The following is a 20,035-nucleotide window of genomic DNA, read 5'->3' as shown; positions in this document are numbered from 1 at the left end:
GCTTGGCGAAAGCAACCTCATCAAACTGGCTGGGTTGTTAAGCACCAATCCAAACACACAGCCCTCTGATCACTGCAGGATGGTCTGGGAACCAAAGGCAACTCACAATTAAACCTGTGACAATCAGGAAAATCCTTACAAATGCCCCCAAGCAGAATCCACCAACACCATCCCCACCCTCCCTTCTTTTTTTTTTTTATTTACTTACATAAGCAGCATGTCAGATAACTTGGAGGAAATCAGATGCTTAATGATTAAGCGACACTTAGGCAGCACTCTGGAAGATAAATACGCCCTTTGGAAACCCTGCAACAAAAACAGACAGTATAAACAGACAGTAACTAATTATTCTGATTAAACCTTGGAAGACCTGAAATACCCGACTGCAGCAGAACAAAGCCAATTTGCGCGGGGCTGCTCACAAAAATAAGTCACACCCTTTGCAAAAAGAATTCACCCAAATAAACCTAAGTGCTTCTACGTTGTTTTTGCTTGCCTGCCTGTTTCTTAAGGTCTAGGTGAATAGGAAACGTCTGCCATACCCTGGAGGGATCCCGTCGCCTTTAGCTGAAATTAGACTTCAAGGAAAGCAGGCAAAGGCAGGTGTCACCAACCTGCACCGGCACGGCGAGGCTCCCACCGCGCACTGGAGGAGCGGCGCGTAGGGGTTTTTCCTCCCCTCCCACCAAAACCAAAGAGAAAGGGGTTTTTGCATTAAAAGAAATTAAGGAAAATAAATAAATCAGGTGTGCTCCTAGGGAAAAAGGAGGGGACAGAAGGTCTAGCCGGCTGCCGGGCTTGGAAGGATGCAAGCTGGGACTGGGATGTGGGGAGATGGCGATGCAGCTGGGCCACGGGGACCAGACAGGATGCGATGGGATGCTTGGCCTAGCAGTGAGAGGAACCTGCAAGGTCCACCAGCAGCTCACCCACCATCGTGGATGCAGACTAGGGCACCTGCTTTATCGTGGTCCATGACACCAGCGCTGAGAGCCTGTCAGAGCAGATGGTGTGCAGAGCAAGACAAAGGGATGTGCTCAGTAGACATTCCCTTACTCCTCTTGCCTTGGAGTAAAAGATGGTTTTCCTCTTCTCCTCTCTCTGCCCTTCCGTCCCCATCCCCCCCTCTTAAATGCCAGCCCAGCTCAGGGGACCATTTAATCTCAAACCTCAGTAATCAATCGGTTCACCCTCACGCATGAGAAAGAGTCAGCAGTAAGCACCAAATCCCATTTCCACCCAGCAATACAATGTTTTAATCACGTACATAACATTTCCCTTTTAACATAAATCCTGAACAGATCCAGGCAGCCCCCAGGTTGTGGGTGGGGAAGGACACAGTGCCAGGGAAGAACATGGGGATCCGGGGGAGAAAAAGGAGGAGAAACCATTGTGGCAATCACTTAAAAGACAATTTTATATGGCTAGTCCAGTTTGCCACTACCATGATGACGTTTTGACCTCGCGTTCGCCATCACAGAGGATGAGCAGCAGTGTGGCAAGCAGCAAGCCCACATCCAGCTCTGCCACCAGAAGCTGCATCGGTTTTATCCTAACATGCCACCAAGCATGTGGGAAAATGGGGACAGAAAATGCAAGACGGGCACACATGGAAAGACTTGGGACAGGCTGTGAGACAAATAATAGCAACGGGGCCTCTCCACCAGTGCTGTGAGACTTACTCCAAAGCCTGTTCACATCAGAGTGAGCCTTTCTAGCTGGGTTTGAGTAGATTTGGGATTGCTACCTGCCAACACTTGTTATTTCCAAAAGCAAGCATGGCCGGACCAGCAGGACCATCACAAGACTGCCACTGCAACAGGTAGGCAGCTGCGAGCAGTTCAGACTTCGTCCAGACCAGTCCTGAGTGGCATAGCTCACAAACAGCCATGTTAAAAAATATACATATTTTTTTAAAATATAAACACATGCACAGACTTTTCTAATATATAGGAACAAAAGGGGGGACACCCTGCTGAAACCCCCATGTGCAGCTCAACTGCTCTCTTCAGCGACAAAGGAAATGAGAAGCAGAGACCAGGCGCACACAGCCACTCGCCGTGGCGTGGTTTGGCTCTGGGAACGTTTCTGGATTCCCCAGCACAAGCTCTAACCTCCAAGGGATGCAAAATGGTCTTGGAGCCACTCTGGAGGAGAAGTGGAGTGGTCCTCAGGGGCTCAGCTGGGCAGATGGAGCAGGATGGAGAGCTGGGCTCTGGGTGGTCATGGGGATGGCTGACCCCAGTCCATGCCCCATCAGCTTAAGGGTCCCCAAAACACATATTGTGCCACAAGAACAAACCAGGAATGCCTTCAAACCCACAGTCCACAGCAGAAAACAAGGTCCCCTCCCAGGTCTTGGCAACAGGATGAACCCACCCATGACCACAAGCCTCACCACATCATGATGCTTGAGCAAAGCAAGGGAAACAAGTTCAGGACTGGGGGTCTTGGGGTTATCTTTGACTTCTCTACATGTAGCAGAGCTGCGTTTCTGAACCCCCTTTTTTCAGACAGATCCCATGGCAGGCTTTGGTACAGGAGGTGGTATGGTGCACCAGGATTTTTTCAATTCCTCTCAGCAGGGAACATCATGTTCCTACCTCTAACTGAGATTTCTGCACCATGGTCTCCTTCCAAAGGCCAACGCTCCCTCCCCTCCTTTATTTTTGGCTTTGGTTTCCCCAGGACCTGTAACATCAGGAACTGCTTGGCACAGAGGACAAAGTCCTCAAGATCCACACACATACCTAGAGAAACTATTGCACTTACACCTTCCCCGATCTCTTTAGCCCACGCTGGGACGTGCACAATTAAGAGGGACCAGGCACCACCAGCCACCTGCAGTGTGCTGTTGGAGAATCCAGCCATATCCCCATCCTCTCCCAAAGAGCAGGACATTGCAGTGCAATTCAGGACAGAGATACTCAGTGCAGTATCTAGAACAAATTAAACCTCCTAGGCACAGCAGCAAGCATGGATTTATTGATTCATGGAAAACGTCCTTACAAATTACTTCACTCAGATCAACAGGACAAGACAAAACGAGGGCTCTCCTCGGCAGTGAGATGCTGCAGTGCTATCACTGCAGTCCGGCACTCTAGAAGAAATCACTCTTTCAGAGCAGACACTTCTAACAGGGCTTTGTGGAGCTGGTGGAGGACAATACATAGGCCAGCACAGATCTGTGCCACATCCCACCCAGGCCCCACCTCTCTGTCACAGAGCAAGCAAAGCCAACAGATAATTTCTGCAAGCAAGTAGGTGAAAACGCTGCTTGCCATCAGCTTCACATCTGCAGAAGCTCCATCCATACCTGCTTGTTGGCTTGTGTAGGGCTGCAGCTGCTGAGTGGGATGGGACACAGAGGGTGATGCCACTGACAGCATCTCCTGCACTGCCCCTGCTGCAGAGTCTGCTCACCATGGGGCAGGGAGGTAGGACTGCCTGCCTGGTGAGAGGTAGCACAGATCCATGTTGATCTCCTTCTGCATTGTTCTCCTCCATCCCCATGAAGCCACATTAGAAGTGACCACTCTGAAAGAGTGATTTCTCCTGGAGTATGGGACTCCCAAGCACCGCAGCTTGTTAATCTCAACCACTTCTCTTGATACTGGATGGGTTAACATACTTTCATCAAGCTCAAACTCCCTCCCAGGGCTACTTGTGGTCTGGACCCAGGACGCTGAGACAAGTCTAAGGCCATTTTCTGCAGGTGTTTGTTCCGGTGGTTAAATGCAGCTCATAAATAAATAAATACCCAGATATACCTGTGCCTTATTCTGGATAGCGTGCATCTGGCTTTGGCTTCCAGACATGGGCTGCTTGCTGGACTGAAGAGCCGCTGGATGCCCACCCCTGCCCCCTGACAAAGCCATATAAGCTTGCGTTTTGTAGCATCTTGGTGAAAAGGTGAGAGGAGTGCTCACACTCCCCAGGACAAATCATTTCCCCGGCTTTTATGCGTGTGGCACTTCCCTGCACCCTCAACAGTCAAACCAGCCCCAGTAACACTGAGGGCAGGGCCAGGCACTGCCCTTCCACTGTTGGGTCCACAGCAGCCCCGCTCCCAACCTGCCTTTTGCAGGAGTGGACACAGCTGATCACAGCTCAAACTGCTTTCCCTAGCTCCAAATCACCCGCTGCAATCGCTTCCCGGCATCCCCATCTTCAGATCACCTCCTCGTTTTTAAAATCAGCTTTAAAAAGACCTACTTTAAAAAAAAATCACTGCAGATGCTGAGTCACATTGTTGGATGCTTCCCGGATGGTACCTACAGAGGTCTTCTAGGAACGCCTCCACCTCATGTGAACTCCCCCGCTGGTAACATTAAAACTACAATTATCTCTGCAGATTAATAAAGGGTACTGCATCGCTGGCAGTAATCTGAGGCAGGGACTCCCGGCAGCAATGAGTGCAAGCTATCAAGGCATGCAGGCACACACAGCTGTGTTTGTGGTCCCCATCACTCCCAGTCACCCACGCTCTGCCACGCTGCCTCACCCGTTCCCCAAAACACACACCCCCAGCCCCCCGGCACCGATTAGTATTTTGATAAAAAAATGTATCTCATTACACCGATTCGCTTAACTCCCCATCCAGGGGTTGCGATTCCTACGTGCATTGGCTTTGCTAATCGGTTTCGCATCACTGGTGCCTCCTCCCAGCCCCAGGGCACGGCTCCCAGCTCTGCAGCATCTTTCTGACACATGGACCAGGAACTGCTGCCCTGGCTGGACCATCTGCCTCCATCCTGCTATTTGGGGGTGGTGGGGAGAAAACGGCTCCTTTACATGGCAAGAATTAAAAATATAAATGGACTCGAATCACCGCAGCATTTGCAAACATCCCTTGTAGCAAACGAGCTGTGCACAGCACAGGGGCATGGGTGATCGAAAGAGGGTACCGGCCACCACTCACAGCTCTTGGGGGCACAGTAAGTAACACCCTGGAGCCCAGAGCTCAGAGCTGGGAAGGTTGCAAGCCCTATCAGCCCTTCCCAGCCTAGGTGAGAGGAAGAGCAATCTGGCACATACACTTTGTACCAGTCCTTACACCTCTGGCTTCTGGGTCAAAGCACTTTCTGGTTGTACCACCTCAGAAATCACCCTCATCGTGAATACCTTTGAGGCCAGGTATAGCAGCACCTGGGGACTACTGCTCTCCATCATGGTCCTAAAATGAGCTCTCGCTGTGGCACGGCAGGTACCCAGGCACGGCGAGTGAGCCCATAAGCACCCCTGAGCACCGCGCGCTTCCCTTCAGCTGCTGCCCTTGCACACCTGAAGCAATACAGAACAGGTGTAAACACACCCTCAAAGTCAGCATCATGCCACAGTGAACCACGAAGGCGTCACGCAGCAATATGCAGCCAGCAAATACCCACTTCTTCCCATAAAAAAATAACTTAAAATGGCAAAGAGGAAAGGCAGAGAATGGGACTGGAGCCAAGTCCAGCAAACACTGCATGGATGCAGGGGCAGAGAGCTGAGGACGTGGCACCACTCGCTGTGGCTGTCACCCCTACCTGGGGACCTTCTTCCGACTGTACTTGTGGAAACACTCCTGCTTTCAGAGAAGCCCATTCAAGGGCAGGGAGATGAGAACTCAGCCCACCCCACACCTTTCAGGGCTGAAAACTAGCGCCATGGTGGGGTGCTGCTCTGCTCCTGAGACACCACGGAAGCACAAACCACCCTGCACTTGGAAAGCGATTCCCCGCTTTCCTGAGCTAGCAAACTTGGGCACCGCCACAGAAGGCGATGAGTTGATCACTCAACAGTAAAGCTGATTCCCTATACTTCTATTTAAAATTTGCCTCCCCTCTCTATCTGTAAGCCAAATCATGGATAAAGCAGGTCAGTGGATCATTCTTTTAGGTACCATGATGAGTGTGTATACATGTTTGGGGGTTTTTTTACATTAAAGGGAAACTAATTCATGTAAACACTTCAATCAGCTTAATTATCCCTCTCCAGGAGTTGTTTTTCTTTAAAAAAAAAAACAAAACCAAAACCAAAAAAACCCAAACACTGAAGGAATAGATCATCCCAGGGAGGGCAAACACCCATTTCCCCCAGCAGCCCCCACCTCCAGCATGGCTGCAGCCAGCCAGGCTCCTCCTGGCAGGCTGGGGTGGAGGGGCAGGAGAGCACAGTGGGCCAGCACGGCACACAGCCAGCACACAGGTGGATAAGCGGGTTAAATCCAGCTGCTCAGGGATAAGCTGGTCACATACTGCAGATATTTTGCAACGGCAAATGGCAAATAGTGGTATGCCAGCCTACAGCAAATACTGGCACAAGTCACTTGCATGACTGTCACCAGGTGTTTTAACTCAGAAGTTGCCGATATTGGAGACCCTGGAGCTGCATCTTGTTAAACCTCTCCCGATGAACTGCTTCCTTGGCTATTTTGAAGCTTGCAGTAGAGAAGGCTGAAAAAGTAAAGTGACTCTTGGCTTTGAGGCTGGAACCTGGAGAAGACGAGGCAGCATTTTTTACCTGTTGTAACTTTTTTGTCTTCCCAGGACTCTTGTGGGGCCAAACACAGAAGAATTTGAGATGCTGTCACACAAGAGAAACTTTGGGAGATAAAGCAACCAGACACCCACCCAGTAACTCCAGCACAGCACCAACACAGACAGACTGGGGTGCAAACAGGCAGCCCCCAACATGCACATGGCCACAACTTGCTGATCTTAATATCAGGCACATAAAATCCCAGGTGGCAACTCTGGATTAATACATTAAATTTCCCCACTGGCAAATAATTTCCCTTTTGCATTCCAAGACTAAAACTTCTTCCAATTGCTGCTCAAGCTGACCAACATCTTTTTATTCATTTGCATCCAGAAATACTAAACTGCTGCCTCTTGGAATTCTGCAGAGATGGAGGGCCCTCTTCCCTGTCCTGAAGCCACCAGCCATGCCCTGGTAGCTGCAGCACAGCCACTAAATCTTAAAACCTGTCAGAGAATGGAAAGCTTATGGCTATGTTGCAAGAGCCAGCGCTTCCAAAATCTGCGTTGCCCAGGAACCCAGAGCTAGAGATCCCCACACGGCTACCTACCAAGCAACCTGCACCTCGGCTGTGGTCCAGATGTAGGTTTGTAGGAGACAGCGATGTGGAACTTGGCCATGGGATGTCCCACCCCATTCTCCTCCCAGCTCCATTCGGAGGCAGCCAGCTACATCCCATGTTAGCGCATTTTGCATAATCAAAATGGGAGTTAGCCTACGTAACCACAAGCTGAAGGGTATATTTAACTCAACTGGAAGACAAAGGAGGTCAGGTCCACCGCGGATTAAATTAGCTGAGCCTGCTAACGCCAGGAGCTCCCGTCTGCCATCGACCATGCCTACCATGGATTTATTCCTCCTGGCTCTACGATTTAGTGGTCCGCCAAGGAGGAATGGTCCTGCTCCATCAAAGCTCTGAAAAGGAAAACACACAGCAAAGAGGTGGCAGAGTGGGTCCAACAGGTTCCCAAAGCCTTGGGCAGGACAGTCTCACAAGGGTTTGTATCACCTGTCTAGCCATGGTGTGGGATGAGGTGTGGTAACCTGCGTGGGTGCTGCACCTCCTTCAGCCCACAGGGAGAAAGAGGAGGATGGAGGACAAGGGGAGACCCCCCTCAAGCTGCCCCAGAGCCCAGCTCCAGTGTGTCCCCTGCATCCCAGCACAGTATGGGAGGAGGGTGAGGACATTCCCCTCATGGTCTTCAGGACGTTTGCTTCAGATCTGCCTCCTGGGAAAACGCTCATTTTCCCTGTATAATTTCTGCTGATAACACTTCATCCCCCACCACCTTCACTGCAGTCTCATGCAACTCAAAGATGCGGCCAAAGACGTGGTTATTTTTACATTTTCCTCCCAGGAGATGGTCTCTCCATGGAGCACAGCTGCCACACCGCATCAGATCATTACACCATGCCAGCTCAGCCCCACAACAGCTGGATGAAGTCTGGAGGAGACCCTGCCACCAGGTATTCTTCTGCCTCACTGGTGTTAAAACTCCCCAGCTTCTCAGTCTAGGGCATCCTAAAGATGGGGCCTAAGCCCCAGCCCCAAAGGTAGCAAGGTGCCACTCCACTCTTACTCTCTCCATAGTTCCCCACCCAAGCCCCAAAACCATCTTCCAGTCATCCCAGTTTTGGATTTTTCTGAGGCTTTTGCATGTGTCATGGTACCCCATGAGGCATCTGCCTCACCCACATCTAGGTCTTTGTGGATCCGGATCCAGGACTTCCAATTTGTCCCAAATTCTACCCCCACCCAGGGAGAGACTGGGTTTGGCTGTGCCAAGATGTCAAAGTCCACAATGACCACCCTCCTCGATGTGGCACATGAGCTTCAGCATCACATAGATTCTCTTTAAACCTGCATGTCTTATTGGACACTTTTACACTGGGACAAGAAAAAAAGCAGCATTTCCACAAGTAATCTAAGAACTTTTAGACTTTGAAGAGTGGGGTGATGGAGAGCAAAGCATGGGGCATGCAAGGAGAGGCTGTTTGTACACCCATGGGAGAGGACCAAACAGCACGGGAGGATGGTCTTCTGTGTGCTGTGGCCTATCTGCAGCAGCTACACCCTTGCATGAACACAACATCACCATCCTACCACCAACGCCCCGTAACCCACTGCCAGCAGAGCCCACATACCTGGCTCGGAGCTAGGGTGGCAGCAGTGGGTGGCACGAGGAAAATGGGATCCTTTCCAAGAAAGGGAACACAGTTGGCCTGTATTTTCTTCCCCTCCTTCCCTTGAAATCACTCTTCCTGCAGTCTGCCTGTGACACAGAAGCCAGGCATTCAGGGAAGCAGGTAAGAGGCTGCACGCTGATTGTTTATAGTTACTTTACAAATAAAGGGGGTCATAATGAATGTTTGCATCCTAAAAGAAATCCCAGTGCCCTTCCCCCACCTACACCTCCCAAAGAAAAAGCACAAATCCAGCTGCTTTGCAATCTTATCTTGATGCAGAAACAATCTGAGACAGAGATATAAGGGTCCCCCGAAGGCATGGTTTATTAAAGGCATCTTTATTTAGTTGATTCTCTTCAAAAATGCGGCACTGAAGCGCCATTCCCAGACTGGTTTTCATCGCAGCAGCAGCAAACACGACCCAGGCAGGGTCCCCCAGCCTGGCAATGCAACATGCTCCCGCGGAAAGCTGCAGGATTTTCTCAGGCTAAAAAGCAACTCAAGACCAGGGGGATACACCCAGGCCAAGGCACTTTGAGGGACCCACAGCTGAGAGCCATGAGGAGATCCTAAACGTGCCCTGGTCTTGCCCCAGGGATGGTACAGAGATGGGGACCGGCACATTAATGAAGTTCATGGGACACTCCCTATTTACCCAGCAGCTCTGCCTCCGTCCCCACACCCGCTGTCGCAGGGGATTGCACGCTAGCAGCCAAATACACCTAATCCCAGGTTTCAAGAACCAGAGCTACAAAACGACCGCACAAAGAGGCAGCTGTTCACACGCATCCCAGGGAACCTCCCCGCAACCAACGCCTCTCTATTTATCCAACATGCGATCTTTACATGTTCAGCTATTTTCATCCACCCTGATATTAATGGATGCAAAAGGCAGTTGGGTAAGGTGTTCGACAAAAATCTCATTTAGAGATCAAGACAAGCTTAATTGGTTTCTAGCCAGACCTGCACAAAGATGGGTCACTCCAAATACAGTTGCTAATCTGCCCATTATACTCCCTAAGCTCCCACTGACAAAGAAAAAGAAAATAAAGATGCACAAAGGAATGCAGCATTTTGAGCATGTTACTTCCAGAGAGTAACACATCAGAAACAATGAATTCTGCAAGAACAAGGGCTTTTCTTTTCTTTGCAGGAAAAGAATAACCAAGTGGTAAACAAAGAAACAACAAAAAGACATAACGTAGATAAAATCTGCATTTTTCACAGGCAACCCCCATCCATTTTAGGTTCTTGAAGAGCATTTCCAGCAGCTATTGTTCCTGTGGGCAGGCAGAAATAGGGAAAAAGCTTATGCAGCCGAGGAGACGTCATATCACAAGTGACAGAGTAGAAAGGATAGAGAACCTCGTGATTAAAAGCACAGGATTGAAACCCTGGAGAGCTGAATTCACTTCCTAACTTAGCTATAAAAAAATGAAAAATTGCGAGTTTCCTGTGTGATCACATCCTAGATAATTTATTCAAAAAGCTAGTGTTGAAAAGCAAGGGAGGGGGAGGAAGCAGGAGGAGGAAGGGGAAGACCCGGTCCTGTGGGCTTTTAATAGGCTTGAGGTTAGACCAGCACTGGCAAGCTGTTAACATCCATCTGTGTTGGGTGCTGCATGATCTGGAGCCGATGCTGGGAAACCATTGAGCATCCCATGAGCTCAGTTAAGAGACCACCGTACTCCTCTGCCCATGTGCACAGCACAGGCTCACCAGCACCGCGTCCCCAACAGCAGCATCCTGCAGCTTTCACAACATGGAACTCCGAACAAAAAACAAATCCACATGCAAAATGGAAAGGTTAGCGATAATTTTCCCTCTTGTAGCTACGCAAGAATTTAGAAACAAGAATATAAAGCTGTCCTCCCAACGCAGCATATTATAAATTACGTGGCAATGCAATTACAGCGCTGCAGAGCCAGATGCAGCAGCGGCACAGGTAGAAGGGCGATGAAAGGGTCATTTGGTTACAAGCTTCTCCCCTTGTGCAACAGCCCTGGACTCCCAGCTCCGGCATAGGAGGTCTGTTTATTTTCCTGAATCTGAGCCAATTCTGCTCGGTGGTGTTGCACCCAAGGGAGAGCAGAGCTGCAGATCCTTTGGCACGACAGAGCCGAAAGTAAGGCCAGCACTGGAAAAGACAGTGGTCATGTTTTGGACCTTTACAGCAACATCCCTCAAGCTCCAGAGCATCTTTGCAAGAGCCTTTTACAGCAGCTGGGTCCATAGGGCAGAAAGCAAGAGAGGTGTTTTTCTAAGACCTTCCTCAACCATGATGGGCACTTGCAAATCCAAGGTTGGGTGCAGGGAAAGGGCAGCCTGGTCCTTGGCCTTAGACAAGGGCTACCACGCATGGAGATACAAGGCTGGTGCCATCCCAAAAAGCTGCCATGGGAACCCCAGAGTGAACAGATTCAAACTTTTACTTTCAGCAGCAAGAGAAGCTGTAATTAGCAGCACTGAGCACAGCCCAGAGGCTGGGTATGACATCCCCATGACATTATTTGACAAGATGACTGTTGTATGTGTTTTATTTGGCTTTTGTCCCCGCTTCTGGAAAAATGAGCACCCATTTTTCATAGATCTCCCTCCCTCCTTCACATATCGCCCAAAGAGTCAATTTCCCAGAAAAAGAACATGCATCTCAAGGGTGCACTGTAACAGCCCATTGCTGTAGTTGGAGCTCAGCTCTTAGCATCCCCAGAGATGGCTCCCTTCTTAACTGCTCCAACACCCCACAGAATACTGGGGATGCCAGACCCCAAAGACACAGTCTGGCCCCGACTCCAACCAAAACGAAAGACCTAGTCCAAAACAAGGCAAAGGGAAGAAAATGTGGACATGAAGCAACTGAGCTACAGTTGTGAGACATATCATCACCACTGTCTCACACATCTCTCACCTAGTTCAGCCTCATTCCAGTGCAAAGCCAACAGAGCTTCCTCCAATGCAACTACAGGTGATTCTCTGGAAATCCATCCACTGGGTATTTTGAGGTTAAAGTCCCTCTTTACTTTCTTTTTCTCATGCTGAAAGTTGTCACGCTACAGGATAGTTTGAAAAGCCAGGGAGATACTGTATTTATGGATGCAAGGAAAGTCCTAGCATGCCAGCTAAGGGAATGGCACAATTTCATGACCATATAACCCAAATCACAGCTCACTGCACATCACTGCAGTTTGAACACAACTATGACCACTGCTGCATCACTTAAGAAATGGCAAATTTTGTTGCACCCAGTGAACAGAAGAGCAGTGTTTAATACAAAAGTAAATGTGAGAAAGCGATGAGCATAAAGACTCATTTCCAGCTCTATACTCAAAAGAAAACTGACTGTAGGGATTACAATATTTAACACGCTCCAAAAATTTTCCTCGACATTTTTTTTTCTCTATGTGATGGGTAGAGATTTCTTGTGGCTCCAGAGCCACCAGCTATTTCACATGCAATTTGCCAGGTGACACTCTGCACAGAAGACAAGGAGCTGGAGTTTATAAATGGATCTGGTTGCCCCCAAAGAGCCTCCAGCCTCTTCGCAGGGTGCCTCCAAAACGCTGGGGCGAGAAGGTAGCACATGGGCTGAGGTCTCAAAACCAACCTCTAATACCCAGAGAGCTTTGGTAAGCAAATGGCTTACGTAAAATACCTGTCAGAATACCAGTTTGAAGCTTGGCTCTTGTAAACAAGGTTGCTCTGGAGGCACTGGGGATTAGCACACTTCAAACAGTCCTTGGCGTGACTTACTGGAGCGCCCAGGAACAGATTTGCAAGTTCAGCTTTTCTCTTGCCTGACACTCGCCCAGCACCACTGAGCAACACCCAGGCTACCCATAGCCTTAACCCTGCCGACTCCCACACACAGAGGCTGAGGAACAGTGATGGGGAGGGGAGAAGCCCCACGCTTGATCACTGGACTTGATGGAATGAAAACCCAAGACAGCATCACCACACTGCTTCTCTTCCTTGTAGCTGGAGAAGGTCCAGCACCAGGCTATCTGTGAGCAAGCTGGGCAAGTGTCCCTTGGCAGAGGCATGGTAGCCAGAAGTTAGGTATGGGATGTGCAAGGAGAATGGGGCCAAGCAAAACCAGGCAGCGGAATGGCTTAACCTGACATTAAGGCAGAGAGCACCCTCTCTTTCCTGCACTGGGCACACAGCTGCAACCAGGACACTCCTAGTGCCTCGGGGGCAGAGGGAAGAAAACCTCAGAAGCCGGGCAAGGCAATGGTATCCACCTTCCCAGCTGCATCTCTCCCATCCTCAGCTCTGGCTCAGGCAAGAAGGTGCTGTGGTTTCCAGGAGTGGCAGCATGAAGGAATGGGAGCGCGAAGGGTGCCTGGCAGCCACAGGAGAGAAAGCTTTACACAAACAGATTTACAGGTGCTTACATCCACACAAGCATCCTTGAAGGAAACAGCTGCACCAGACCTCAGCTGCCACAGACTCTCCAGGATGGCACACGAGTTCGCAGCTCCTCTAAGCACTGTTCATTTAGAAGATGCTGAGGCCAATAAGGAACAGACACCCAGGGAGGGGGGATGGAATATCATCTCACAACAAGGTGGAAGTCAGATGGATGTGTGGCTTCAGAGAGCTGCCTCAGAAAGGTCTACACAAAAGAAACACTCAAGAGCAGCAGCAGAGCAGACCCACCACAGCCTAAGCTTAATGTCATGCAACACATGAACCAGAAAACATCCTGGCTGTGCTCCCTCCACAGCTGTGCCATAGCAAGCAGTTCATCTTGTTTGTTTGGGGTGGGGGAAATGGTCTCCGGACTGTCCGTCTGTTCTCCTCCCTGCTGAAGCTGGGAGCAAGGTTTGCTGCTAGCAAAGGTTGCCTGTAACAAGGACCGAGCTGCTAGGATGTCACCTGAGCAGTATAAAACACTGCGGCTCTCTCCAGCAGCCTGACCTGCTGCACTCTCCCTCCTACACCCCAGACCTGAGCAACTGCAGGTGTGTGTCCCCCCCCAGAATGATGTCCCTCTGCATTCCCCATTCTCACACTCAAGTTTTCTTTGATTTGTAGGACAAGTACCATCCTCTCCTCCCTGCCCAAGCAGTGCAAAGAGCACAGGGTCCAGAGCACAGCCCTGCTTCCTTACTCTGCAGCCTCATGGTCCGGTCAGCTTTGTTCCCGTCCAAAAACAGTGTGTGCACTTTCCTGCTTTTTGATAATTTATCCTCAAACCTAAAATCTCTGAGAACATCCTGCTTGCTAGAAAGACCTCCATCGAGAAGGCAAGCTGATCATCACTCCTGTGAAGCACTGAAGGAACCAATGCCCTGCAAAGCCTTCCCCAAAAGCTGCCAAACTCTGTAGCTAAGTTTTGCATATTGGTACACTGCCCAGCTGCTCGTGCTTCATGCAAAATCCCCCCAAGTCTGCCTCTGAATGGCACAGTTTTGAATTGCCTTCCTCCTGCCATAGTGCTGCAGGGCAGGATCTGCCAGCAGCCCAGCCCGCTGCCACTGGGAGATGGGCATGAAAGTCCCACCTGAAAGAGGAGTAGCAGGGAGCAATGAACACCTGGAGATCCCAGTGCATTTTCCTCTGCTGTCCCAAGGATGGGCACAGGTCAGATGAATTGACTGGGTCCTTCCCCACTGTTTATCCCACCGCTGTCTGCCTGCTGCCGGGTTGCTTTGAGCTTTGGTGCAACTGCTTTCCCAGGGCCTGTGGAAGAAGGGATGAGGAGCCTCAGTGCAAAAATCCTGGCAACAGCCCAAATCCAGAAACTGGGAATTAGGTCACTGGGTTCAGCTTCTGAAAACTGTCTGTTTGGGAAGGGTGATAAAACCAGCAACAGCCACATTCGCTGCTGAAGCCAGAGCTGGACACTTCTGCTGCTCCTTCACCACACCCTCCACACATTTTTTTCATTTACCCTCTTGTAAAAACACTTGCACGTTGATGGAGCAGCCTGGAGAGAGACTGACTTCCAGGCAGTGAAGCCGCGTGCACAGGGAAGACATGATTCAGGTAAGCAGCACGTAGCTGAAATTGCTATGCAATGCTCACGCAGAGGAATGCAGAAGGCAAAACATGAAGCCACTTGTCTGGCAAGGCGAATAACCCTTCAATCATCTGCCAAGCCCTGCAAGCACCAGGGAGCTCTGTGCACTGGGTTAAGACAAGGATGCCTCCAACCAGCAATGTGCCACCTCTTGCTACCTGCACTGCGGACACACTGCTGTATTTCCTCAGTGCTGAATCCAGAAGAGTTCAACAAGAGAGCTCCACAATGACATAAAAGAAAAATCCAAACAGCAGTGAAGCAACTGGCATGTCCTCCGGGAAGAGACAAGGTATGGAGAGCAACCCTGCTCCAGTGGTTTGACACGTCAGCATTGCCATGATGACCAGCTGGCATGTGCCGTGGTGGGTGAGAACATGCCCATCGACCAACACTGCCTCTCCAGTGGGTCAGGACAATGTTTTGAACACAAAGACTCTCAAGGCAAGTCAGTCCATGAGGAGGAATTAGGGAGTAATTTATTGAGTCACAACAATACTGACTCATCAATGACTGTCCCTATGCTGGCGCACCCCATCCATTTGGCGACTGTAGGAAGAAGCCAGGAGTGACCTCCTCGCCCACGTATTCCAAGCAGCACAAACTTCTTCCATTTAGCAAGTTCACAATGAACTCCCCCAGAGGGCTGGGGTGAGCACAGGAGGGAGCACGAACAAGACACGGTGATCGGAGGAGATTCATGCGGAACACACAGGGGTTGCTCCAGACCTGGGTGCAGCGTGGGACGGGATGCCCTTGGGAATGATCCCCCCAACTTCGCCTTGAGGCCAGATGTCCAGACAACTTGACATGTTAATTTGGTTAATTTGCTGTAATTCAGGTGGCTGGTGCTCAGGCCACACCAATCATGAAACAAAGCACTGTCAGCTCAGATCATGAAACTCTCCAGTCAACTAACCACATCTTCATGGTGTGCCAGGCCACTTCTCATCTCCACCTCCTTTGGTTTTCTTCTTGGTGGCCACAAAGATTTGAAGGCTTTATGACTCACTGAGCTGAGATTTTCTGCGCTACCCCAGAACTCCTGGTTCTTCTGCATGCTCCAGAATGATATGACACGCCACGAGGACAGGAGATACCAAGAGCAAATGACCTCCTGAGAGGAGACAAGGGTAAGAAGGCACCAGCACCGCTTTTCTACCAACCCAGCTCAGGCTGAGGAAGCAGTAGGAGGAAAGAAGAATCAAAAGCAAACAGCAAAATCACAACCAGTGTCTTGCAAGGACCTGAGGACCCTCTATTTTTTGCATTAAATAGAGAGTTGGAAATATGTCATTCAGGGTGAAGGAACTAATGCAATATGCAGAAGAGCCTCTGCTGGCATATTTAACTACTTTCCAACCCTTTACTAGTCGTTCTTCTCATCCCCTAGTAAGGTAAGCACATAAAGTTAACCTATATGGCTTAGCATCTAGACTAATCGACATAAAGTCAGGATCAGACATTCAGTATTTCTTCCTCAACTTACAGCCCTTTGTTCAGATCACCTTTTATTTCAGCACAGCACTGAGGTCTGTTGTGGTGCAGGAGTGAAAATTACACATATGATTATCTTAAAATGGGGGGGGATCAGGGATCAATATGTTCATGATTTGAATTTTACAGCATTCAGCTGCCACAACTTGCAAATAAACAGCTGTCCCAGCAGGTCCATGCAAGCTTAACAGCACAGCAGTAAAACACAAGATTTTTTCTTCTCCTTTAAAAAAAAAAAAAGTTTTACCTATATAAAAAAAAAGCATATTAAAAAAACCCCTGCAAACTGAAGAGCTGCAGTTAGGTCACACTCAGCTCCAGCAGAACAAGCGCATCCTGCTTTACATGGCTTCACTAGTCACTCCATGGCAGTAACAGCTTTCTGAAGCCAAGTTAAAATATTTAATTACCAGCATCAAGTCAGAAACCAAATCGTTCAACAAAATCCTCATTTGTGAGCGAAGCCTGCAGAAATGTCGTTGAGCAGGCTTTGGCAATCTCCAAAGCTGACAGCTGGATGCCCTGGCTTATCGACTGCTCGAGCACACGCCAAAAAAAAACAACCTCTGAATACTTGCAGCGCCGAGCAAGCCTTCAAGGCAGCCCCGCCAGCCTCTTAAAAAGGTTCACATAAATAGGCAAGCTTCGTTTATTAATACTTCAGAGATAAAAATGGATGTGTAGGAGCAGTGCAGTGTGTATCTATGCAGCAGGAGGATGGGAAGAAGACCACCCACTCTGGGTGGTGCATCTATCAGCATCCACAGCCGGTTTCTAACCAGTTCAGGTTATAAATGCAGCAGGTACGTTTGCTACCTGCGCACGTGGTGGGCTGCCATCAGTGCATCAGCCAAAAACCTTCAGGCAGTGACCCAGCGCTGACGGTCAATGCAGGCAAAATGCAAAGCAGAAGAATGGAGTGAGAGGAGCCACGCTCCTGGCCAGCTGATAAATGGTATTTGTGAGGAGCCCAGCTGCCCAACAGCTCCATGCCTCCCCGGCACTGGGTTCCTCAGCTGTGACAATGACAGCATGGGAGAAGAGGTGGAAGAAACCAAAACAAAGCACAGAAGCAAAGGGAGATAAACACGACCCAGTTAGACTGGCTGTCCCCAGCTCCTGCCCGCCCTCGGCAGGAAGGCTCATCTGGGACCAGAGGTGCTGGCCACCAGGGCTGTCCCTTTCCTGCTCCCTCCCGCACCCCTGCTGCAAACAAAGGGTCAGATAAGGAGCCAGCTCAGGTCAAGACCGGTTGGACTCTGTTTCAAGCCCAGGGGAGCGGATTCGGCACTGATTTTACACCTCACCCATCCTGTTTGCCTCCCCGGGCTGGAGGCCTGGACACAGAGCCCTGTGGTGTGCCTGCGTGGCTGGCTGGCCCCAAAAACCCCGAGGCCACGGCAGGGGCAGCACTGGCAGAGCCACACAGCAGCCAAGGGCTCAGCCAAGGGCTGGCCAGAGCCAGGAAGCATCAGTGCTTCCTGCTGTCCCGGTGTCACACGTCGTTGGGCGGTCAGAGATCGCAGACTTTGGCTTTTGCTTCCTGCTCCTGACGGAGCAGGGGCAGGTCCCGGCACACAGCCACAGGGAGAGCAAGGCAAGTCACTCATTAATTGAGGAACAGCAAGGTGGATGCCTGACCCGCTCGGAAGGCAGTACGTGCTGAAACGAACTCCAGCGCCCACGGAAAAAGGTCCAAATGCTGCAGGACCCACTTATTCCTGGTGGGACTGAATGAGGGGCAGGCGGGGAATGCCAAAGGCTTTGGCATACGTTGTTTTCAGCGAGGGAGGATAATGAGGTTACATCGTGGTTCACCACTGTGGTCTTAATACACACCACCACTCGATTTTGTATGCAGCACCAGAATCGACCCCTAGAGAGGGGGAAAAAAATAATGCAAAAGTCTTGTTCTGCCATCCCTCTTGGTGCAGCTGGGAGAAGCTGGCTGGTTGTACAACGCCAAGTGTCTGCAGTGCTAGGGCCTGGCTGAAATCACTATGCAGCCCATGGCCAAGGGCTCCCTGTGCCCCGGCACCAGGCAAAGGGGGCTTGGCTGTGCCCCGTGGTCTCCCACCCGCTTCTGATTTCCGCAGGGAGCTCCTCGCCCATGGTTTAGCAGCACAGCCCCGTCGGCTCAAGTGGCTTTTGTCAGGAGAAGAATTATCATTTGGTTTTGCCTTGAATTAACCTTGATCACTTAAAGATGCGGAAAGCCTGTTTCACACAGGCGCCGATGCAAGAGGCAGCACAGCTGCCCGCAAGCGGTGCAGACCCCAAAGACAAAACCCCACTGTTAATACCGACGACTTATGCCAAGCAAGTCAAGAGCAGGACCTGACCACAGCCAGTGCATGCCAGTGGCAATGGATACCAAGCCCAGAGGCTCGCACACAGCAAGGGCATCGTCCTTCCTCCATGCAGGGCCCCTGACCTGAATCTCCCTAAATTTCCAGCCCAGTGACAGACCTGACGCCCCTGTCTGGCAGCATTCCGGCTGCTGCCGATGCCACAAACCCGCTGGTTCCCTGCTGCTGACACAGCCACAGCCCAACACAGCGACACGTTTAAATCCTACTCCCATCCCAGCATCGGGCTGGATCAGAGCACGCCTGCAGCGAGGTGTTTCACACCAGCACTGGTGGTTCAGCACATACAGACGATCAGGCAGCCCCAGATTGCTGTGCCTGGTGGGGAGGCACGGGGGAGGGTGGACCCCCACTCCTCGCAAAACCCGCTTTGGTCAGCCGGGGGAACCCTATTCCTGGGGCTCTGCGGGTACGCAGGGGGTCACACCCCGGCCCTGATGGGCCCAAGCCCGGCCCGAGCGCTGCCGCAGGGGTGGGCGCCGCGATGCCAGCGGGAGCCGGGGACGGAGTAGCCCTCGGAGGCGTTGCCATGGAGAAGGGAGAGCGGCAGCATCCCGCATCCCGCATCCCACGTCCGCGCGTGGGCGCCCCCTGCCCGGCGTCCACAGGGGCGGGCAACGCCCGGGCACGGCGGGGGCCGCTCCCCTCCCCGCGCCCACCCCCCGGGCCACCCCGGGGCTGGCGGGCACGCCAGGCCCTGCGGGACCGCAGACCCGGGGCGCCGGGGAGGGGTGGGGGCGCCGCGGGGCCCCGCCGCTCCCCGCCAGAGGGGTCAACCCCACGCAGCGCCCCGGGGCGGGGTGGAGCACGGGCTCGACTCCCGCTCTCCCCGCCTCCCCCACGGCACGGCAAAGGCAGCCCCCGAGCGGCGACAAACCCCGGCCCCCCGCCCCGCCGCAAACCCCCCCCCCCCCCCGCCCCGGCACCCAGCGTCGCCGGGGCACGGGAGAAAAGCACCCCCGCCGCGCCGTCCCACGCCGCCAAGCCCCCACCCCCCGAGCCGACCGGGACCGAGGGGCGGGCGGCGGCGCCGCTGCCCGAGCGCGGAGGACTCACCCCGCGGGCGCGGACGGCCGTACCTGCCGGCGCGGCGCTGCGCTGCGCGGCGCGGAGCCCGCCCGGCCCCTGCCCACAATGGGCCGCGGCCGCCCCGCCCCGCCCCGCCCCGCGCGCTGACGCCACCCGCCGCGCCCCCCGCCGCCGCCGGGAGTTGTAGTGAAGCGGCGGCAGCGCCACCGGGGCCGGCGGGCGGGCCTGGCGCGGGGCGGGAGGCACCGGGCGGGGCTCCCCGGGGCGCGGGCCGCAGGGGGGCGCGGGCGCCAGACCCTGGGGGCCGGGGGGGCCTGGCCCACCCGGGCGAGCCATGCGGCTAACGCCCGGCGGAGCCATGCGCGTAACGGCCGGCGGCGTGGGGGGCCGTGGCCCGGGAGGGTCG

At 52.2% G+C, this 20,035-nt stretch overlaps 1 protein-coding gene across 3 annotated transcripts in view; it reads right to left on the bottom strand.

Moving 5' to 3' along the window:
- The window catches only part of DAAM1 (dishevelled associated activator of morphogenesis 1), a 99,066-nt gene extending 79,336 nt beyond the window's left edge, over nucleotides 1-19,730 (bottom strand). For 2 of the 3 annotated variants that reach the window (XM_055814999.1, XM_055815009.1), the window contains exons 1-2: nucleotides 19,657-19,730; nucleotides 209-306 (exon numbers count right to left, since the gene is read on the bottom strand). The gene's annotated coding sequence lies outside the window, so the exon portion shown is untranslated. Of the gene's footprint in view, nucleotides 1-208; nucleotides 307-8,667; nucleotides 8,771-19,656 lie in introns of those variants that run through there. The other variant, XM_005229419.3, reaches the window with a different exon arrangement.
- Nucleotides 19,731-20,035: the final 305 nt, after the last annotated feature.

The sequence above is a fragment of the Falco peregrinus genome, chromosome 1, assembly GCF_023634155.1.
Source record: "Falco peregrinus isolate bFalPer1 chromosome 1, bFalPer1.pri, whole genome shotgun sequence".
Lineage (NCBI taxonomy): Eukaryota > Metazoa > Chordata > Aves > Falconiformes > Falconidae > Falco > Falco peregrinus.
Note: the sequence above shows the minus strand (reverse complement) of the source record. Positions and strands in the feature narration are given on the sequence as shown.